General features: G+C 40.2%; 1 long non-coding RNA gene across 1 annotated transcript; it reads left to right on the top strand.

The window, feature by feature from the left end:
* The first annotated feature begins 771 nt into the window (after positions 1-771).
* Positions 772-23,337, top strand: LOC132080163 (uncharacterized). Its single transcript, XR_009419506.1, has 3 exons — positions 772-819; positions 23,067-23,150; positions 23,230-23,337. It is a non-coding gene; the product is annotated as an uncharacterized LOC132080163 (long non-coding RNA).
* Positions 23,338-24,413: the final 1,076 nt, after the last annotated feature.

Below are 24,413 nucleotides of genomic sequence, written 5' to 3'. Positions count from 1 at the left end.
AAAGTTCAGGGGCCATGCCAGGGAGAGCCCGGGGAGTGGGTGATCCATCATTAATTCAGCCTGGGAGGTCACTCCTGCAATGCTCCAAATGCCCATTAAACATTTACAGCTTTTTATTTTTACAGCTCTGTGCCACGCTCAGGGTGATGGGCACATTTTACAGAGCTGTTTTGTTCAGTTCTGCATGGCACAAGCTAAGGGTGTGATTAACATACAATTATACACAAACCTGCACCCCAACATGGAGCTGTGGGTGTGCAGAGAGCACTGGGGTGATTTTTGTGTTTTCTCTCATTCCATTGCTTGCACTGCTCTTTCCCCTCCTGCTTTCACTGGGCCTTGCCAAGGGTAGACCCCAAGGCAAAACGCCTGCAGGTTTTCCTGCCTGTGCCTTTCCTTCCTGAACTCTGACATCCCAAATAATTCAGCAGGAACACCTCGGACCAGTTCCTTCCCTTCTCTTTCCTTACTCCCCTTCCTCTTCCTTGCAGCTTTATTGCCTTTATTAAGGCTAAACATTAATAAAACACCATTTGAATTCTTGATTTAAAAAACCACACGAAAGAGTTTTTTTGGGGGACAAAGGCTTTGGGGGGATGATAGAATATAAGGAAATGAAGATAGTGCAGAAGGTAATCTCAGCCCTGAAGAGTTGCAGCTGTATTAATTACCCCAGATTAGGAACAGGCTACAGCTGTGTCTAATAGGGATGAGAGCTATAAAAGAGTGAGTTAGGGGGTGAGGAGAGGGTTGGAGTTTGTTTGCTGTGAGGAAGGAGTTGGTGCTGCAAGGAGCTGCTCGTGAAACCTCACTGAGGAGGTATGGGACTTTTGCAATAAGATGACAACCTGAATTCGCCGTTAATTTTGGTTTTGAGGTTGGTTCTGTGTGATTTTGAGCAGATAAATGCAGCTGATTTACGCTCCCCACGGTGCAGCACAGCACTTTGCACAATCCCGTGTACCAGGGCTCACCTGCAGGGAGGCAAAGCCTTGGTGCTTGCTGGCATTCCAGGTAATCAGGGAAAGAAAACACCAGAGAGCCCGAAATTACCTCTTTTTGTCAGTGCTCGCCTTGTAAACATAAACCTTTCTCTTAAAACACCAACAGTTTTCAGGAGTTTGTTGTGGCAAAGAGTTCTCGGAGACTTTCCTTCTCTAAAAATAGAAACTCTTATTTATAAGAATTAAACTATCATGCATTAAAGAAAATTATTGCACCAAACATAACTTTTTCTTGAAGGTGAAAATAAAATGCTTTACAGTTACATGTTCAAACAGTTGATTTATTCATGCATATAAATCTTCCCAAGGATGTGTGCATTTTCAGTATCTTTTTTATGCCTTAATTTGCAGCTTATTCCAGAGTGCCTTTGTTAGAAAAATCCATGTAATGTCTTAAAAATATCAATTTGTGGTACTCGAATAGTAAAAAAAATGAAATTAGAGGTTTGTGATGCATCTTTCCACCTGTTTTTACCTGCACAAAACTTAGGAGCAGTGAGAAGAAAATGTCACTTCATGTCTAGTAAGTGCACACCTGATGAGGGAATTGGCTGCTCAGGCTCATAAAATGGCTTGGACTTAATAAAGCTGGATTGGCTCTCAGCTGCTTCCTGAAGGAACAAAGTCTGGTGTGTGAGGCTGTTATCTGTGCAAGAATTTTTTCATTGAACAAGTAATTCACTGTAATTAAAATAAAAATGAAATGGCTTTCACTGCAATGTCCTCAGAGAGTTTACCAAACTAATACCCTAACTACATAAAGGCAGAGGTAATTTTTCATCCATAAAGTTTTTATGGAAATACATCTATTATTTCCTAAAGCAGAAAATGATACATTTTATTTAAATTGCATTTTCTAAGCAGGAAGATTTTTTTGTAATGGAATTTTTTATGCAGCACATAATTTATGGGCCCTGGGAACAGGTGATTAAAATGTTGCTCTCAGTTGAGGGGGAACCTTTGACACAGTTGAAGCTCACCTGTATTTACAATAAGTTTTTGATAAATTTGTACAAATTATATAAATATATAAATATAAAATAATATAAATATATATTATTATAAATATATATAAATATGAGAATAAATTACATTTTAGAAAAATATTATATGTAAACATTACGTATAGAAATAGGTATTCATAATAAATATAAGTAATGATAGAAATAATTATTAATGAAATAAATATAATATATATAGATATAAACATAAATAATATATAAAATTTATACAAATACAATTTATAGATTAATCTCCACACGGAGCTTTCCCAGGACAAGGAAGCACAACACTTCCTGGGCCTATTTGTGTTTGTCAGTCTATTCTGTGTTTACAGGGCAGTTTATTTTATGTTCTGCTTTAAAAAAAAAAAAATAAAAAATCAATATGGGCTGTTTTGAAAACAAGCAAAGTGCAATTGAAGGCATTGATGGACAGCTCCATTAGCAGCCAATCTGGCCCATCTGTTGTGCCTGCTCCGAAGGGGTTAACAGCTTTTGGCTGGCACAGCCCTGCCAGGCTGGGGAGGGCACAGGGCAGGGCTGGGGCTGCTCCTGGTGCCCAGCAGGACTCAGCAGCAGAGGGCTCTGAGTTATCTCCTGAGTTTGTGGCTTCATCTCTGTATCAGCAGCACAGTTTTCATCACAGGGAGAGAAAAGAGCCATGGGAGAGGCAATAGTTTTGTCGATATGTAGATATAATTTGTTTATAAATATATTTTATATATATAGATTATATAGTTATAATTTTTATATATATATAGGTATAACTTTTATATATAGATTATATAGATATAACTTTTATATAGATTATATGTATATAGTTCTTTCACGGTATAGTTCTTAAATTACAATTTATTATAATTATTGCTGGTTTACAAACTCTTCAGACTAAAATGAAACTTTTTGGGTTGTTCCAAATATCACGGAGAAAAGTTCCTCCTTCCTGTGAGTACCCGGGCGGTGGCTCAGCCAAGAGGGAGACGGCAAACTGTGGTAAAAGCAGGAAAACTGAGAATGCATTGAAGGGATAATTGAGGAGCCATCACCCCCGCTATTGATTCCCTCCCAGCAGGGAAAGCTCTGTAGCAGATGAGAGCCTGGCTCTGCATTCTCCCACCCTGCGGAAAAGTGGTTGTAGGGGAGCGTTTGGTTATTGCTCTCAGCTGGGCACAGACCCTCGGGGGCTTTGTTGGGCTGGGTAAAAATCTTCAAGGGCTTTGTTGGGCTGGGTAAAAATCTTCAAGGGCTTTGTTGGGCTGGGTTTGACTGGGTAAAAACCTTCAAGGGCTTTGTTGGGCTGGGTTTGACTGGGTAAAAATCTTCAAGGGCTTTGTTGGGCTTTGTTTGACTGGGCACAGACCCTCTCGGGCTTTGTTTGACTGGGTACAGATCCTCAAGGGCTTTGTTTGCCTGGGTAAAAATCTTCAAGGGCTTTGTTGGGCTGGGTTTGACTGGGTACAGACCCTCTCGGGCTTTGTTTGACTGGGTACAGATCCTCAAGGGTTTTGTTGGGCTGGGTTTGCCTGGGCACAGACCCCGAGGGCTTTGTTGGGCTGGGTTTGCCTGGGCACAGACCCTCGAGGGCTTTGTTGGGCTGGGTTTGACTGGGCACAGACCCTCGAGGGCTTTGTTGGGCTGGGTTTGACTGACTCCAGCACGGGCAGATTCCTGCCACAGCTTTTGCACACCTGAGTCCATCCATCTCCATCACTTCTGAGTTTGCTGCAGCTCGGGGGCGTGAGGACTGCCGTGCCCTCTCTGACAGCCAGCCCCTGCAAGGGAGCTCCTCACAGCACGGAAAATCCAGATGTAAAACCACAGCATGAGGCACAAAGTCATTTAACAATGAGTCATCAAAAATGTCTCTGATCAATTTAAAAAAATCACAGAAGTATTTCTGAGAGGCTGAGTAACCTCCAGAGCAAGAAATAACACTTGTAGCTGTGAAAAGAACTAAGTGAACAGGGATTATAAATGAGAGAACTTTATTCATAATAATGTCATAGGAGGAACAAGTAGAAGAATAATATTACTCTATCAAATATCTTTTGTGTCTAAATCCCTATGAAAAAACTTAAGAAAGCAATTGAAAAATATTTACAATGAGAGAGAGGAACTCGAGGTTTTAGCATGGTGTTAAGCTCATGATGTAATTGGTGTTCAGAGTTGAAGGTATAATTCACATTTCTTAAATTCTAAATAATATTTGAATTTTACAGTAGTATATCTCAAAAAGAAAAAAAACCCCAAAAGACTGAGAGTAATATCTGGGATTTTTATGGTGGTTTTTTGTTTTTTTTTTTTTTTTTTTTTTTTTTTTTTAATGTAAGAACAGGAGACTTATAGGTGAGGCAGCTTTATTTCAATTTTGGGAAAAGCAGCCAACCAAACCTACTCCTGCTTTTTCTTTCCACTTTTCCTACTCTGATCCCCAAGCAAATGTCTCAATGACAGTGCCCAGATGTACAGCTCCAATCAGTGGAAGATAATTAAAACTTGAGGAAAGTTTTCCTGCACTTCTCCTTCCCCCTCCAACCCCATGGCCAGCCCCGTGTGCTGCTTGGCTTTAATTGCAAAAATCTCCATATCTTGCTCCTCATGCCTCAGGTTTGCTGCTCTGCAGCTCCTGTGATTTGTTTTGAAGTAAACTCGGCTATTGATTCATTATTAAGAGGGAGAGGGGTTAGCACAGCCTTGGAGTGAGGTTTTTCCAGGGGTTGTAATTTCTTGAGCAGAAGGCAGGTTCTGTTTGATTCCACACTCTCTGCACAGAAATATTTTGCAGGCTGAATTTCCAAGTACTCTCCAGTACCTGAGCTGACTTATGTGCCCATAATGAAAGTTCTGTTTGCATCAAGAGATATCCTGCTATCCCTGGTGTCGTACTTTGCCCTCTCTTTTGGGGGGAAAAAGGGAAATAATGTTGTTCCAGTATTAAACATTTCCAGTTACAGCTTTGTTCCGAGCAGACACAGCCTGGCAGTTCCTTTGGTCAGCAGTGAGAAATCCCAGAGAGTCTGGGAAATATTTGAACTTTAAATGCGAGTTCAATGCCTGTGAGTGAAATTTGGAGGAGTTTTGCTGTTTCTTGTCATTTTAGCTTCAACCTTTGACAGCCTTGTTGTGTGGACCCCCAATTAGCGCTTTGGTCTCCTTCCCAAAGGACTTGCTGTGTTTTATGTCTAGAACACGTAAATTTTTATTTAATTAATGAAGGAAATGAGCAGAAGGTGTAAACCTCACTGTTCAGCTTGTAAATTGTATCACCAAGGTGTGGTGGGTTTGCTTTGCTTGCTTATTTAAAAAAAAACAAACCTAAGGTAATGGTCTCTATCCAAGCCCTTCCGTCCATTAAATTCTGAGGGAATTTCAGATCTGGATTTTGCTTACTTTGAAAATCAAATTAGTCTTCAATTATTTAGGGACTTGTCTCCAATTCTCCTTCTGAATGCAAATTCCTAAAGACATTTCTTACCCAGAAGAGTGTCTTCCTCATAGATTAACATTACCAAAGTTACTTTAGAATTTAATTACTGTTTTGTGTAGGGTTTAAAATCAATAGTCTTGCAGGGGCTCCTGCTCTGAGAACTGAAATTTACAGTATCTGCATGTCAGGTGTACAGCAATATTTTGTATTATACAGTTCTCCTCACCTTGCAATGGCACACGAATGCCTTTAGCATTGCAGCAGACCAGAAAAGCCAATCTAACCCAGAAATATGTCCTGGCCTATGAAAGTCATTACAGCTCTGGTTTCATCATGTTCATCACAGTTACAGCAAGCCAACCTCCCAGACTCCTTGCAGATGTCTTTAATTCATGAGCCTTGGGCCCATTTCTCATATGGAGTTTTTAAGGTTGTTTGATTTAACTTTTTAATTTTTTTTTGTTGTTAATAGATTGGTCATCCTCATATCTTAATAAAACAAAAATTGAATTATATGCACCACTAAGCAAGCATGACAGGACTTTTGCTAGCAGATGTAGAGTGAGAAAACCTGTGGGGAAATCCCATTCACTTTAGGTTCCACCTGAGAACGCTGCAGTGCACTGCAAATGGATTCAGCCTGAAAAACACAGGAGCAGGGGAACAATGGAAATCAATGATTTGAACCTAATTAAAAAGGCCTGATAAAAATTCTGGAGAGCCAGATGGCAAAGTCAATTTCTCAGTATAATATCTGTGCAGATAAAGAATATGATTAGCTGTTGACATTCTGCAAGGGTAGAATGATCTTATCAGCAGGATGTCAAAGTATTTCTTTAACAGTATTAGACTGTGCTTTTATAACTATTGTACACCTGACTTAATGGAAATCATTTTTCTTCCAGGAAGTATGAGACATAATGTTTCCCTCAGATGTCACAGTGCAAAACTCACGAGTTGGTTATCTTGATAAAAGCTTTAGACTCTGACTGCTGAAGGCAGACACCTACATGACTTGAACATTAAAGCTGAAATCAAACTCCAATTACAGGTGGTGCTGAACACGTTTGTATCTCTCTCTCCATTTGTGTTTATGGATTCCAGACAATTCTGCTGAATGAGAAGGAAATTTTGGACAAGGAAGTTTCCTGTACACATGTGTAGTGAAGCAAATATTTCAGTGCCTTCAGCTGAGCTATTTGGTTTTTGTGCAAAATGCTTAAAAGGACAAAATGAATAAATGATGTGCTGGTTCCATGGCTAAAATAGTCATGCTGGAGAAAAGATTTCTGGTGGCTTTCAGCACCTCCTCCGCTTCCTAGACTGGAAACACCAAAGAGGTGGTTTGAGAGTTTCCTGGGAGGGAGAAGGGCCAAACTGAAATGTTTTTACAGGAAGAATTAAATCTAGGAGCTGGATATGCCAGGCAAGAGTGCTCTGATCACACATCTGGTGAGTAAAACAGGACTTGCAGCCATACACCATTTTTTCTCATTGCCTCCCCTTGAGGTGTTGGCTGTAATCATTTCTAACAAAGGTTTCCACGTCCGTTTACTGCTGTGTGCAGGGACCTGGGATGAATGTGGGTGCTAGCAGATTATCAGCCTTTAATTCTGGTTTACAAACCCCTCACCTGATGTCAGCTTTTGGGACAGGATGACTTGGGAGCTTTGTGTATCCCTGGGTTACCCAGGCTGGCTCTGTGCTGGGTGCTGCTGTCCCTGCACAGCTGCTCCTGCAGCAGCTCCTGGCTGGCTTCTCCAGACAAGAGCTGGAAAATGAGGAAAAGAAGCATTATTTGCTAATTGGATCCATTTCTCTGTGAAGTGCTCTGGATTTCAGGGCTGGGCTTTCAGTCCAAGCTGCTTTAGGGACAGTTTGTGGCCAGGCCCCATCTCATTATTCCCTTTCCTGTGCTTGGTGAGTGATCTTTTACTGTGCAGAGCAGCAGAGACACATCACACTGAACTTTTCTGGGGTATTGCTGAATGTATGTCTGAATGGGACTTCCTTATTTCTTTCACCCCTAAAGAGAAGCAATCGGTGTTAACTTCTTGTATTTCATACAATGCTACTTTTTATTATGTGCATCAAACTTCTGTGTTCATAAATATCAGTGTTTCTAACACAGCCATTTATTCTTTTGAATTCATACAATAGGAAACAGAAGTTACAGCTCTTCAAACAAGCCTCAATAATTATGGACAGCCTGTGAGGCAAGCAGCTCAGGTATCAATTTTAGAACAGATGAATCTTCCTTAAAGTGCACTAATTAAAGTGGCTTTAAAGATCTGGGCTGAGGATAAAGCAGATGATGCTGTAGACCAGTAAAACACAGCTCTGTCTGACAAGGCTTGTCTGGCACACAGTGCAGGGGGAGCAGCTCTGAGCAACTGAGCATGGAAATCTTTCTTTATAGTTTTCAGATAAAATCAGAAGCAGAACTGCTGACTAGCAATTGGCAGAAAACAATATTCAGATCCCGGCTTCAAAGCAACCTAAATTACTCTGTTTCACCTGTGTATTTTAATTTAAACGCACCTCTGAGCCCCTTAATACCCTGACTGTGTCTCCCTGGGGGTTTGAAAGGACTGGCTGCATACAGCACATGGCTCGTGGCAGTTATTGACTCCTGCCCTTTATGGAGATATTAGACCTCATTATGCTCATGTCAGAATTTGTCTCTGTCCATGCTGAGCATTTAAAGAGGAGTAACACTTGTTATAAGTGATAATTGATGAGGTGACACAGAGGAGAGCATCTCCAGAGGCGCAGTTTGGGATAATCAGGGTTCAATAAGTGATCCCCAACTGCTGCTGGGCACAGGAGCTGTCACTGAGGAATTGTTGCACAGGTAAATGCAGTAAATGCAGTCCCACTGACAGCCCTTCCTCCATCCTTCAGACAATTTAGAGCCTGAAAATCCTCCTACTGTGGAAACAACAAGTGTAGCACAATTCACCTGCTGCCTGATGCCTTTCTTAACTAAGACTGAAACTAATATGTTCTCTGGTAAAAACTATACCTGTATTTCCCCCGTGATATAATTCATCGGCCATTAGATCCCATCTAATCTTCCTGGGTTTTGAAAGCTCCATTTTTCCTTCTAATCTGTGTTTTGTACTGCTTAGATATCAAGATAATATTTGTAATGCAAATGACTGGTGCAGTTTGTATTTTTGGAGTTGAAATTGCAATAATCATTTAGTCCTTGGAGTGAAAGTCATTTTGCAGCCTTTATTTCCTCACCCTTCTGTTCCCCAGCCACTTGGTGTGTGTGGCTGTTCTAGATCTGCGTTTCTTGATGCTGTAGTTAGTTCTGTTTTATTGTGCAGCACATCTGCAGCACTGCTGAGAGTGTTTCTGATGATCTCATTACTGGATCAAAGCTTCAGTCTCTTGGGTCACAACCCTGCTTAATGTTCTTGTGCAGACCCCTCCAGACTTCCACTAAAAACAGCGTTTTGTGCTCATAAAAGCAATTGCTCAGGACATAAGCAGCCAGAAAAGGAAAAAAAAACAGTATAAAAAGTACTTTTGAGTTTAAAAAATGGGTTTGTCTTGCATTTAGGTGCTTCTTCTACTCTTGCCAGTACAAATACCTACCTGTGTTTTCTTACCTTGCATAATCCTTCATTTGGAAAAAAAAATGCAAAGGTGGGGGAGGGCATGAGAAGGAAGGGGTTTGCAGATCCTCTAGCAAAGAAGATTTTAATGCTTGAATAACTGCAATGTGAACTTATTGCCACATGTGATATTGCCTCTTGATTTATCACCTTGGAAACAGCCTGAAGTCTTTGTTCTGTGTAGTTGCTCTACTGTGATTTAAAAGGAGAGGATGAGTGAGACACAGATCTAATAAGATTTAACTCTTCCATGGCAAGAACATGTAATCAGATATATATTAATTATATCTGTATAATTAATTATATGTATTATCATATATAATATATATGATGTGTTAATTATATTATATAATATATAATTGTAATTGGTGGTATAATAATATATAATGGCTATATATTAATTGCTTGATTCTGGCCATAGTTTTTGAAATGGAGAAGTCTCCCAGGTGAATTAACAGAGTCCCTGTCACTCTGTCAACGTCCATCCTTGTACCAGTAAATTTGTTCTCCTGTCCTTCCAGGAGCCTTTTAAACAGATGATAGAATAAACATGTTAGATTCAATGTGTTCATATCTCAGAAGTTTTGGGTGAAGAAAAGCAGGCTGTGCTGCTTTGCTGAGAATATCTGTAAGTGGCACTCCTGAGGCTGCCCTGCTGTGGTGCTGCAGGAGGAGACTCAAAATCAGTGATCAGCAACCTGTGCCAAGCTAAGGGCTGCATGTCTGTGTTTGTGTGCCTGAGTGATGGAGAAGGGCTGGTTATAACAAAATAACCCAAAATAACCAAATAAGCCACTCCTGGGCAGGTGGATGGCCTGGGGATTCTGCCTGAGTGATGGGGCTGGAGCTCTGTTCCACCCTGAGTAGCCTCCAGTGCCAGGGGATCCCAGCACAGCCCTTTAATGCTCTCCTGCTTTCCTCCTGACCATATCCACAGAAAGAGAATTGATGTTTCTCACTGTGGTCTCTGTGTTGCTTTTTAAATCTTTACTGATATTAATTAATATTCTATCTATTCATATCTATTTAATAATATTTATTTTGTAATTTTTCTGCTATGAATTAATATTTATAATATATATAATATATGTAATATTATATTCATTATGTGATATAAAATATTACATAATATATATTGCATAATATATATTATATAATATATAACATATGTTCTATACAATGCATATTATACATATATATACTATTATATAATATATTAACTATAACACTTATGACTTGTCACCATAATATGTATTATATAGTATATAACATATGTTCTATACAATGCATATTATGCATATATATACTATTATATAATATATTAACTATAACACTTATGACTTGTCACCATAATATATATTATATAGTATATAACATATGTTCTATACAATGCATATTATACATATATATACTATTATATAATATATTAAATATAACACTTATGACTTGTCACCAAATTTAGTTACCAGCTGTGGTACCAGCACTCCCCTGGAGCACAGTCCTGCTGAATGCAAACCTGGAATTCCTCTGCCTTGCTCTGGGAGCCCAGCCCAGGCACTGCTTGGAAAGACTCTTTTCATTTTGCAAAGCCCCACATTTAATATCATTTTGACCTTTTTAATATGCTGGGTTTAGAGTGTTCACCAGGCTGCAGTATTTCACCAAGTGAATGAGTGACCACAGTTTAGGATTTGGACTGGGGATTTAGGGAGGAGAGGACCAAAATAAATTTCCTTAATCTGTAGATGAAATAGTTTAAATAATCATGGTTTCCAGACTGTAATTTTCTGTTCTTCCTCACCAACTCTCGCTGCTACAGTTTCTTCCTGCAAATCAGTTTTTATTTAATCAATAGCACTGAAATTGTGCATGGAAGTTCTGTTCAGTTGCTTTTATGCCTCTCTGTCATAGTCTGAGTGGTGGGAGGTACTGACACCAGCACTGGGGTAAATTCTTCACATCAGTGACACAAATTTTCTTTCTTCTTTGGTTTTTAGACTGGGGGGGGTTTTGATTTCTCTCAGCTCACTGAGCATTATTTGATCTGTTCGTCAGATTTCTTTAAATTTGCATGCATTTGTCTTTGCGTTTCTGCAATGCTGTATTGCAAGGTAAAGTGAATTGTAGATTAATATGTAAGTGAACAATGTAAAATAACTGGAGTATGTCAAACATAAGGAAAATTTTAAACAGCTCTTGGTGGTTGGAGGGGTCAGGAAAATACTTACCTAGGAATAAGTGTGGGGAGTCCCCAGGAGCGTTTGCTGCCTGATCCCTGGGTAATCGGGGAGGTCCCAGGAAAGGGCAATCCTCACTTATATCAGAGGCTGAGGGGATCATCTCCTCTGTCTCACTGCTGAATCAATCTCAGCCCCTTTCCAACCAACAAAATTCAATTAACTTCTATGAATTATTTAGCCACACTGAAGTCTTAGATAGTATTAATATTTGTGTTTCAGCCTGTTTTGTGCAAGGAATATAAAATATTTCTTCTTTATCATCAATCAAGCTCCAATGTAAAATGTAATTTTCTATTTCACTGTTTTAAGAAATATCATCTTAATCTCACTTGATGTTGACTAAAAATGTTACATGGCAGCTGTTGCTTATATTTGGATTATTAATTGCCTCAGGAGAATATCAGGGATTCTATGTCATTTAAATTATAGGTTTTTAATTTCTTTTTTTTTTACTTGATGGCAACTTTTTAAACAAAAACTTTTAGGACTTTATTGCTACCAGGCAAACTGCAATCTGCTAGCACAAGCCTAGAAGGAAGGGTTTGAACAGTGTTGCTACAGTATTTATGGCTTTGACAAAAGAGTTTAGTTCTTGTCTGAGGAAGTGTGCTCCAGAGAAGCTAAGAATAAAACAGGATTGACTTGTAGACAGGAAAGACTTATTTTGTGTCTCAAAAAATGAAAGACTGTCAGTCCTTCACTCACTTCCTGCACTGTTCTTAGTATTATAGCAAAGATCTAGTCATCAAAACTGAGAAATTAGGAATGTGAAGGCTTGACAAGCCCATGACAACAATGAGAATGTCTCAGTGGAATAACAGCCAGGCTTGCAGGGGGGAGAGCGACGATTCTCAGTGCTTTGGAGCCACCTGTGTCCAATTTGTGCTCGAGGGGTAAAACATCCTGGAACTCCTTCCCCAGCTGCTTATTCCAGCTCCAGGCTGGGAGCTGCAGCCTGCAGGAACTTGTGGGGCTGCCCAAAAACAGAGGCCAGATGGAATTAAGAGATTTAAAAGCAGTTGTAGTTTTTGAAGGGTCTTCAGGTGCATTTAGGGCAGACAGAGCCCCCCAGGGCCTACACCCAAACATGGATTATGGGTCATGGGTTTGCACAGTTTAAGTTTGGGCATATTGAGGGTTAATTTTCCAATTACAGCTTCAGCTAATGAAGTAATTTACCCCATGATAATGAAGGTAATTTACCCCAAGTTTGCTCCCCCAGCTCACTTTTGTTCCCATCTCAGGGCCTGAGGCAGTGAGGTGTCCTTGGTGCCCGGCCTGGAGAGGAATGGTTGTGTTTGAATGGGGAAGCAGCAGCTCACACTGTTCATGGAGTTTAGAGTTGCACACTAAAGAGCTGCAGGATCACAAATAAATTAAAATTATAGAAGCTCCAATCCTAAGGCATCACTGCTAGCCCAGCACTGGCCCTCCTTCCTGAGCTGCTGGTTTAAACTGGTGGGAGATGGACGAGTGCAAACGCAGAGTCAGAGCAGGGAAGGTGTGAGCAGCATCTCCAGCCCTTCAACAATTTATCTCAGGCTTTTCTGGAGCATTCTGCGGCATCCCAGGCAGCCCTGTGCATGTAAATGAGTCACCAGCAGCTGTGGGCTCTGCCTTCACTCCAGCTGGGACAATCCTGCATGACATCCCCTCTCCTTGAACTATCATATCCTTCCCCATCCATCAGGTATTTTATCAGTCCCCTCTTTTTCTCTTGAATTTCCTTAGGCTGATCTAATATTAAAACTTTATTCAGATTTTTTTACTGCATCTTTTCCATTTACTTTAATTAAATGTCTGAGCCTTGTGGATCAAGATAACTTTTATTAAAGTTAATAAATGGATGGTCCTTTCAGATCTGCTTGTATCCTTGCAGTTTGTCCTGTCTTCATCAAAGCCCAAGATTCCAGAGATAGAATGAGGCTATAAGAGAGAAGGTAAACCTGAATACTGAGGAATTTATGACATGAATTTCAAATGCAAGTAGCTAATTTTTCCTTGAGGAAGCACAAGTGCAGTTCCCAATCAAGCTGCAGAGATGCCTTTGTGAAACACCTCAGTCAGTCACACATCAAACACCATCAGGTAAGATAAGAATTTACTTACAAAAGCACCAAGGTTTCCACTGAAATTTGGCATGCTGATTGTAGATGCTGAATAATTTACAAGTCTCAGCAGTGCTGCCAATGCCAGGAAGAAATGCTAATTCTGGTACAGGAATGAGCTGTTCTGTAGCTTTGATTTTCCTCTGCTCTCACTCCAAGCTCACCTTCCCAGAGAGGGGAGCTCAGAACTGATTTTTGTGAGCGTCAAAGCCGTGTGTGATGGGATGGCAGCATTTATCACATTGATGGAGTGCTGCTGGAAATGGTTTGTGTGGCACAACCCTACAAGTTCAGTTTTAAATTCTGATGTAGAAAGATTCATCTGCTTTCTCTTCTTCCCTTTCAGTTGTTTCTCTTGCATTTTATAAACAAGGGTTGGGGAGGAGAAATTGTTTGAAATGCTTTTTTCATTTGCACAAGGATTTCTCAGTGTCAGTAGAAATAACAGCATTGATGTAATATTTTAAAAATAGAACTGTACAGGAATTTTTTTATTAATTGCTGTAGACTGTGGTCTTGTAGCTGAAGCAGAACTGAATCAGGTTTGTTCCCTTTCCTCAGCATCCTCCCAACACGTTACAATTCCTGTTCAGCAATATAAATGTTATACTGCTGTAGCTTGCACAGCACTGTTAATTCTCTGATTACTTAAGTAGCAATATTAATGCTCATTATTAGTATAGAACTCAATTAAGGTTTCTGCTGTTGCTTATAACAGTTCACCAATTTTTCTGGGATGTTCACAAACCGATATGTGTGTGTATATGTGCACACATGTTTATATGTAAAGATTGATGGTTCTATTAATTTGCTGAGATTTTTTTTTTTTTATTTCTGCATACCCGTGGCAATTTATTGTTAAAAAAAAAGAAAGGCGACTAAGAAATGTAAGAATATACAGAAATCAGTGGCAACAGTAAGGGATAAACTAGAGAAAATAGCATTTCCACTGCTTATGGAAGTGTCCATTCAGAAATGTAGCTCAGGAGCACCAAGGCAGCCTTGCAATAAAATCCAGGGATTTTAAATTCAGGTTTCTTGTTAGCACTTAAAAATCTGCCTGGACTCTGTGCCACAGCCGAATTTCCTTATGCAAATGCTCACATGTATGTTAAACTGCTCACATATATGTTAATATGTGCACCTGGCCTAGCCGTGGGCTGTGTAATTACACTGACAAACCTGTGGAGAGCTTTAAAGTCAAGTATTTGCTTAATTTCAACAACTGCTGAACCAGATTTGTACCTTCTACAATTCACAGGGTTTTTTTCATTTTAATGGAGTTTTCCACTTGAATAAAGGGAGCTGGACCTCCTGTACACCCTGAAGAAACAGTGAATAATTGTCCCTTGAGTGAATAGAGGAGTTCTGTGATAAATATCAACACTTACAAATGTAAGTTTGCATCTAAATCAAATGAACTTGTGGCATTTTATATTTGTCAGGCCTCTATTGTGTGTGGCATCACAGTGCTGAGGAGTGAGCAGGCTGCAGAGCCCTCTGCCATCCACTAATACCAGCAAAAGTCACATTTATCAGGCTATTTAGCTGTACTTGAGCCTAATGCCAGGCTGATTGAAGTTTTTAAATCCAGGGAGTGTGAAAATAATCTAAAATTAATTTCCCGATCTTTCAGGCAGAACTCAATATCACAGTGCAGGTCTCCACAACAGGAAAGAAAACTGCTTAAGTCCAGTTTAGGATCTAACAAATGACTTGTTTGTGGATAAAATATTTTCTGGTAACAGTGGTTAGCCAGACCAGGCTCCTGACTGAATAAATGTGACTGAGCCTAAGGACTTTAAAGTTTGAAAAAATTCAAGAAAAATAAGGTTAGAAAACCTGATTAAGAAAGTTTTAAACCTGATTAAGGAAGTTTTAAGCCTGCTCCAGTAAAATAGGTCTGTTTGAATATAAAGTTTTAAAATGCTGTACAAATAGCAGAAGATAGGGCAAATTTTCACATGATACTATCTACAGGCTGATAAGGTTTATAAGATTGCCCTGCTGCAACAAATAACAGCCAAAATTTCCAAGTTTCTAAGCAGCTTGCTGCAAAACAGCTAAAAGCAATTATATAATTTAGATATGTATAAATGCTGTAAATTTGGGTAGCGTGGCCCTGATCCAGACACAGAGCTCTGTTTCCAACTCAGCTAAACAGGTTACAAAATAAACATTTCCTTGAATTTCCTTGCAAGTGTTCCACTGTCCCTCCACCGCTCTGAATGTGGAATTTTCTGTGCCTGTGCTTAGGACACAGGCACTAATAGGAGCCCTCTGAGAGTGGTGTCCTTTTCTGAGATAACCAATGCTAGGAAACCTGAAACCAAAAAGAGCCTCCTCTCAGGGAACAGGAGCAGAGTTTGCAGTATTGTATTTTAGTGAATATTGTATTTTTGGGAATGTGTTTTTTAAGTTTAGTTTTTAGAGCAGAATGTTTTGTCCCATTGAGGAACTTTGAGCAGTCCACTGTTGTTTGACAACAGGCAAAAAACCCATTGTGGACTGTTCTCTGGGTTTGTTTTGTGTTTCACCAGGACCTCTGCAGTGAGATCAGTGCAAACCCTCCAAAATCAACAGAGTAACCTGTGGAGGAGGAGGGAAATGATTCCCATTCAGGTCCTGTCTGCACACAGATGTAACATTAGAGAGGTGACCGAGAGGTAACTCTATTTACTGTAGCTTTATTTTAGTCCTCTGGGAATGCATTAGCATCCCTCTCAAATGCCAGTGTTCAAATCCTGCTGTAAGAAAACAAACAAGAAAGGGAACAGAAATGATTTAGGAGCAGATATTTCCCCGGGTTATGCAAATGCAGCCAAGGAGACACTGCTTTGTTCTGGGTTTCCCTAATTCACTGCAGTAAAGATGTATTAGATGGGTTCCCCTATTGGAAAATCATTTATCAGGATGACAGGTGAATAATGAATGCAATTCACTGATATTGCACCATCTCCTCATCGGGGATTAGAGAGAACAGAAGGCAAGAAAACTCTTCTGGAGCTGTTTTAGGAAGGGCTTAAGTGAACTGCATCTCTTTGCCTCCTTGTAAATTCTGTTGCAATGAGACAGTGAGGATGGCTGTTGCTGCTAATAAAGGAAACCGTGGCCAACAATTCAGTTCCTAACTTGGCCCTGATAAGGTGGTCATGCTTGCCTGGGTTTCTGTGTTTGCTGTAAACCACCAGCAGTGGTGGCTGCTCAGGGATGTCCATGTCCTGAATGCTGGATAGAAAATCTATAAATAATGCTGGAAATGCCTTTCAACTGAAAAATACCATTGCTAACTGCTCTTTGAAAGTTTTACTTGTAAGGCTGACATTCCTTGTGCATAGTTAATTGTTTGTGGTGTGTATTGCTCAGGCACATTTCATCTGCACTCAGAGGAAATAACCCAGGCAAATTGTGTCTCTGGCTGTTACTGACCACCACTGAAAATTTGGTTTTCTCCAGAGCAATGTGAGGGTAAGTAATGCTTCATCCTGGAACTCCTAGAGGTTTGCTTTGTCTTGCTCCTTGTGCTGGTGTGCAATACTCACCTGCAGGTGTAAATGGTGTGGGAGCTGTGTTGGGATGTGCTCACCTGAAGTGAGAGATCTCATCCAGCATCCAGATCTTCATCCTCGGGCTTTGTGAACCCATGAGCTGCAGGGCTTCCAGACCATCCCTGGCCCTGCTCTGAAACCCAAACCCTGCCTTATTCGTGGCCACAGCACAAAACAAGACTCCTGCGAGTTACAGATGGTCACCAAATTGACAATGCATTTGCTGAAGCATGAATTTCCAGCCCAGTGAAGCTCTGCTCCCCCAGCGCTCAGGAGGCTCTGGGATAACTCAGAGTGACGTGCAGGGGTGTGCAGGCAGGCACGGGATGCACACAGCATATGTTGGATCTTGCTTTCGCATGGAGCTGAGGGGAATTGAGAGAGAAAACATCATGATCTTAGCAAAAGGTCTCCCTGGAACAAGCAAACCCCCTCCCAGTGCCCATAGCTGGCTGCAGATGCCATTTGATCTCTGGTTCTTGGGAGGCACACCATAATTGCACAATTCTGGCCACAGACACGCTGGAGGCTCTGCAGCTCTCCCACATCCACCTGTGGCCACTGGCTGAGACCAGACCTTCCCTCCATGGCTGCAACTCCTGCAGTTCTGCTCTGAATAATGGAATTCTGGGCTTCTGATATGCAGCTCTAAATTACACAAGCGTGTGCTTACTCAATTTACAAATGTAAATTCACGTTTCCATCGTGCATATGGAACTTGGAGGCTCTCAGTGGACTGGAAATGAGAACATATGGCTCCCAAAGCCAGAGCAGGTAAGGGAATGTTTGACTTCACAGCATCAGAGTAGCCTGCAAGTCCATTCATATAACCAACATATAAACCAGGATATCAGAAAAACCCCACTCATGTATTTATGTAAACACACAAACACACCCCAGTGGTGCTGCTTTAATATTAATGGGAACATATGTTTCACAGTTTTACATTCAGCTGTTTATTTTTGTTATTCCTCTGGAATGTGCTTGGGCTCTGCTGAAAATTTGGTGCTGAACCATCTGGTTTTAATTGCCTGGTTTGTTAATAGGTATCACTAGGTTGTTTTTCCAGGAGTTTTTTCCTTTTACACATCCTTTGGTGTCAGGGCTGGAGTGTAAGGATAGAAAGGGAACCAATCAGGTGCCTGAATGCAGCTGCAAATAGAATCCAAGGAATTAGGAAAAATTGCCTAGTTCTGTACCTTTATGATAACCTTATGATAATCTTATGTGATTCTTTAGATTGACAAACTAACTCAAAGGTCTTTTTTTCTAAAACTGAGAAGAAACATTTCAAATTTGAGTCTAACTTTCCATTGCCTCAAAACTACCTGGGCCAAAATCACTGAACAATTTCTGAAATTGTTCAGAAAAGCAGATTTAAGAAAGCTTCTTCTTGTTTTAGACACAGCATTATTAGAATTTCCCTGGGAGATCAGCAGCTTTCACCAAGATGTGAGAGACCCAAGCCCAGCTCTCAGGGGGATACAGAGTCACTGTCTATCATAATCCTTGTCCAAATCCCCTCTCTGAACCAGCTGCAGAGTAGATTTTTAGGTGTATATTCCACTACCCAGTTAAAGAAGTTGTGAGTTATTTCAAGTGGATTTTTTCTGAGTTTTTATATCTGGAGCCAGCAATTACATTTGTATAAAATATATTTAAATAATCTCCAAGCAGAGAGGGGAATAAGTCACCTAGGAAAATGGGGCAGGGAGCTATCAGTCTCTTCTGCAGCCCTAAAGATCCCTGCAGGTGGAATAACTCTGTGTAGGACACCAAGAAAAGCATAAATCAATATCCCACCTGGGGCAGCCTGTGCAGGAATGTGAGTGTGAGTGAGTGTGAGCTCAGGTCAGTGCAGGCAGAGCCTGCTCCCCTCACTCCTGCAGGAGCCCCTGTGGGCTGAGGGACAGCAAACTCTGCCACCAGCAGCACTTTGATCAACCTTTGATAACAAACTGGGATTTCTTTTCAAACAGGTGCTCCAAAGCTGCTCTTTCATTTAGGTTCTGATGGAAAGTTTGAATTGATTTCTTTCCATTTCAGATCCTCCTTTGACAGGGTTTTTTTTCCTTATTTGGCTTTATCTGAACATTTGTTGCCCCTCCGGTTTATCTGTGAAACAGGAGCATAAAATCAGTTTACCCTTTGGAAAGAATGGCCTCAAGCTCACCTATTTTTAGGACAGCAAGTGAAGGCTGAAAATTTGGATGGGTATTAACCAAAGACTCTATGTTCTTTGTGTCTGGTGGGTCTAATAAGAAAATGTTTAGGGAGGAAGAATGGAGTCTGTTCCTTCTTTCAGCAATGCTGTGGTGGTGAAGCCAGTAGAACTCCCCGCTTCTTTTTCATTTCTAATCACCCTTTAGAATAGAGGAAAGAAGAGAAAACAAAAAAAAAAAAAACATGGGAATTTTCTGATTCCTAATTCCTTCTCAATTGTTTCCTAATAATAAACAAGTGGCAATAACAAGGTACACCTTGTGCTGGAACAAGCTTGGCGTCGTTTCAGCCCTGCACAGTCAAGGAGAAGGGAAGGCTCCAGTCTCCCCGGAATTGCCAGGCCTTTGGATCATCTGGCAGGACGTGCAGCAGGAGAAGCACAGCTGGGTCTCTCTCTCTCAGGAGAATCCAGTGGAATACCCCGGTGTCAGACTCAGCTGGCTGAAAAAAGCTGCGTGCCCAGAGTTGGCTCCCAGTTGCCTGCAAAATGCCTCTTTTCATCTGTCTTGCACTAACTGGAATTAGTTCAGCGTTTTGGATTTGTTAATAGGTGTTTTAATAATGTTCAGGGCAAACATCAGTCCCAAAGAAACGCAGAGATGTCAGGAAAATTGCCATTGGAAATATCAGACTGTTGGAGACCAAAAGATGCTAAATATTTTCTAAAGAACACCATGAAAAGCTACAGTAGTTGACATAAATTCTATTTTATTATTGGTACCACAAATATTTTAAGCTTTGATTGAAATTATAAAGAAAATATGGACTAAAAATGAACTTTAGCATTTCAAATTTAAAATAAGAAGGGAAAAACTTGGCCTGTCTGATTGCTAGATGGCTTTTGTGGGCCCTGGTCTTGAAAATATGTGCAAAGGTTTTTAACTTTTTGTTGGTGACTGGTGACTGCTGAAAGCTAAGAGAAAAACTCATGGTGGACTAATCTAGCTTAATTTATTTTTGCTAATTGGTTTAACTTGATCTACTGTTTTGACTGGTAGATGTGCAGTTTTCATAGGTGGTGAGAATCACATCTGACAAAGGTGGTTGGAATTGTTGGGTTGTTAATCCAGTCAGTTCAGTGATGTGGAGATGGCACTGGCCATACTTCACAATGGAATAATGTACGTTACATACTTGGCTGGCTGTAAAGCTTCCAGACCCCAAACTGTCAGTCTTGTGATGTCTTCATCTGCCTTTCAATAATTGATAAATATTCAGTGTCTATGGATAGGCTTGGAGAACAAACATTGTCTTATTCAGTTACCAAACCTAATTAATGCATCCAAAACCTGTAACTGTTTACATTTTAACCTGGTTATTCCGCCAAAAATTGGTTTGACTGGGTTGGTCGGTTAGTTGGTTGAATGGTTCCTTGGCTGGCTGGTTAGTTGGTTGATTCTTTGGTTAGTTGGTTGGTTGGTTCCTTGGCTGGTTAGTTGGTTGAATGGTTCCTTGGTTAGTTGTTTAATTCTTTGGTTAGTTGGTTGAATGGTGCCGTGGGTGCTTGGCTGATTGGTTCCTTGGCTGGTTGGAATGGTTCCTTGCTTGGTTGGAATGGTTCCTTGGCTGGTTGGAATGGTTCCTTGGCTGGTTGGAATGGTTCCTTGGCTGGTTGGAATGGTTCCTTGCTTGGTTGATTTTTGGCATTTTTGGCACCCGTGTGTATTTCTGCAACCACCCCTCACAGTTTAGTCCACAGATGAATATCCCAAAAGTGTCGACAGCCTGAAATCTATCAGATTGCATCAGGTTTAGTGAGCAGCAGCTGGGTGGAGGACAGCGATGCTGTTTTCCCTGCAGGTGACAGAACTCTGTGGTTTCAAGCAGAGATCTCCTCAGGACAGGGCTGCTGAGAGCTGCCAGAGCCCTGCACCGTGCAGAAAGGGTTAATTTGGAGCCCACCTGGGATCAAACACTCCCAGCAGCCACAAGCCTGGCTCCCCATGGGCCCCAGCAGGTAGAACAACCTGTCACTTAGCTCTGTTTGGCTTCCCTCGTGCAGTTCCCATCTCCAGCAATCAAAGCGTGCATTAGAGTCATTATCAGTTCTGTTGCTTTCCTTGTACCTGACTTTCAAATCGTCAGAACAATGCCTTTTGTTCTATAATAAATTAATTGTCTTTGAATCTTCTATCATTGGCATATGGATCCCTTTGTTTAAATATAAATATGAAGATGCTGATTTATTTGGATTCCTGAGCACTGATTGTACGATAATTGCATTTTCTTGTGAATAATTGAATTATTTTCATATTAGGTTAATCTCATTTCCCTTAAAGCCTGCCTGAAAATCAGACTGACTTATTTACATGTATAGGTGAACACTAATCCAGAAGGATCTATTTTTAGACTGCGAAAACTGTTTTCAAAGTTGTCCTTTCGTGATTGGTGGTGCTGGTAAAAGCACTGCAAATGCAGCTGCAGGAAGTAGCATTTTCCCAAAACAACAGCTCATGCTGGTTTTGCTGCTGTAATTCTATCCTGCTGGTATTTTATAAATAAATAAATAAAACACAGGAAAGGACTAAAAATGCAGATCAGGCTCACATTATACTGCATATTTTGTAAAATATGTGCTTGGAGTTGCTGCTTATCTAAGAGGGTTTTTAATAATCAATAGCCTTTGCTGGTGCTATCACTTTGTAGCATCCAAGTTATGGAATGTGTTGCAGGGATTCTCCATCAATTTCACAGGCAGAATCCTGTAATGGAATAAAAAAAGGAAGCACAATTCATGCTTGAAACTGAAATTTTATTATTATCTCAATTGAAGCCTTAACACTCTGAAAATATCATTAATGGTGTGATGATGACTGTGCAAATTGTGTGCAGTGAAAACAAGTAAAAATAGTCCAGTACCTGCCACTTTACCTCTAGGTCCTGATGTCAACAGCTTCACCTGTGGCATGAGCGCAGGGTACAGAAAATCAATAGTGCCCTGGGACAGTTAGGATATTGATACTTTCCTCTTTGGCATGGTAAATTCTGTATTGGTCCATTTTCCATACATTAAAATGCTCTAAAACTTGATGTCTCTTCTTTGGTGTGGAATTCCGTATTACATCCAGATTTGCTGCACAAGGTTTGGGTTACATGTATTGAACTCTTGCTGTTTTCCTCTCTCTTATTCCTAAAACTGGCTTCAAGGCAACTCTGGCAAAATTTAATCCAGAATTTCAAACCTACACATGTTTTTCAGTTTTCATCAGGAAAAAAATATCTGAGTACGAATTCCTTTAGTATCAGTTATGCAATATTGATATGTTTTGACCAGAAAAATGAAAGACCTTTCTCCGGCTGGAATATCAGCACACAAGGATATTTTATATTGCTGAATACCAGCAATGCTGATCACGACTGCTACTTCATGCTCTTCTTCCTCAGGAAAAAAATTTATGAGAAGTGGAAATACGTCGATGATTAATGCTTATACCTGATCCTGTGAAGTGAAACCCATAGCATTTAACATAATTTTAAGGTCAGAATTTCTTCCATAGAAAGAAATCCATAATAGAAGATCTAAATAGAAGATTTATAGAATAGAAATCTATAATAGAATATTATGGATTTCTATTCCATAGGAGTCCATATTAGACTTCTTCTATTACAGATTTCTAGTCTATAAATGGAATTAATTGATTAATAGAATAGGAATCTATAATAGAAGTCCAATATAGACTCCTATAGGAGTCTGCCTGGTGGGAAGTGTGTTCCAAGCCCAGAGTGTCTGGAGCAGTAAAACATTTGAAAGGAGAGGGATGTGCGTTGGCATGGCAACACTGCTTAACTCATATTTGCCAAGGCCACTGTAATTACTTAGCTGAAGCCACAGGTCACAGGAAGAATGCTATCAGAACTAAAATTGTTCCATCTTGTCCTCAACTTCCAGGCCAGAGGTTTCTAGATAAATCAAGAAGTGCAGTTTGACTGGAGGAACTCGCTCTCTTTTGCCTTGGCCTCGGCAAAATCTCATGTAAGTGCCCTTCTGATCTTGTGTGTTCTCGATGCAAATTGCAGATTGTTTTGGTGAAAGTGTCTTCTCTTGTTTACAGGATGATATGTCTGGGTATGAAAAGTGGGTTGTTTACTTGTTTGAGGTGCCACTTTTGAGTGCGTTTCAGAAATTGCTACTCAATACCTGAGACCAACCCCGTATGACAGCAGGTATTAGAATATAAATCAGTATATCAAAATCAAAAAAGGTTCAGGAGGGATCAGTACAGAGCACTGTGCTTTCCTGCATTTATACAGAAAGGTGGAAATCTGTTCATTTGGGGGTTGAAAGGATTTGGTGTAAAACTGGAAGGTGAGAAGTTGGATTGCTACAAAACTTGCGCTCAGTTGTGGTTTAACTCATCTGAAAAACAAGAGCTGTGGTCTGCCCTCGTCACTATTACAGCTAAAAATTGTTCTTGTCAGCACAGGAGTTTGATTTTTTTGATCAGAGTTGAAATTACCTGATACCATTAAAGGCAGTTCATTGAAGATAAAGGTCGAGAATTTGCTCTCACAGTTGTCATGTCTTTCAGTAGGAGAATTCAGGAGTTGTTAATATTTCTGCCTCTCCAAATCCATTTAACTTGCTTACAAATCTTCATAGATTAAACAGTTGTAATTAATTAAAATTCTAGTTAAAATAAAATAATTCCAATTCTAGTTGATGTTTAAACTTAATTTTTTTTTCTTTGATTTCCTGAAGTTGCACACACTGTGTTGTAGAATTTCCCATGTAGAATTTGACATGTGGGCTATAACACCCACTGTTCCTGATAAATGGCTTGTAAAAGAAAGGCATTATGGATTTTAATGGTATTTAAGCTTTATTTCTATTTTCTTCTTGGATTTATAATGTGCTTCTTCTATTGATCCATACCATTAATGCCGAGATATGCTACATTTATTTTCTGAGATTGATCGAGCTCAGTGTGGTTTGTTGGCATTAACTGGGATGGGCAGAAGGAGAGGAATCTTTGAGCAGAAGGAGCAGATCTTTTCAATGAAAAATTCCTAGGGAATATTTCTCTCACAGTATAGATTTTAGATACTAGTTTGAGTTACCAATAAAGATCGAGCCCAGAGGGAAAATTTTGCTTTGCTTCCCACAGATAGATTCTCAGCTGGTAGAAATAGGCTCGACTCCTTCCATTTCAATGGGCTTACACCACTTCTCAGTGTCAATATGGGGAAAAAATATCACTTCCATCAGCCTTCCAGACAAATAACCCAGTAATTAATC

The sequence above is a fragment of the Ammospiza nelsoni genome, chromosome 15, assembly GCF_027579445.1.
Source record: "Ammospiza nelsoni isolate bAmmNel1 chromosome 15, bAmmNel1.pri, whole genome shotgun sequence".
In the NCBI taxonomy this organism is placed as follows: domain Eukaryota; kingdom Metazoa; phylum Chordata; class Aves; order Passeriformes; family Passerellidae; genus Ammospiza; species Ammospiza nelsoni.
The sequence above is the reverse complement of the archived record's forward strand: the minus strand, read 5'-3'. Positions and strand labels throughout refer to the sequence as shown.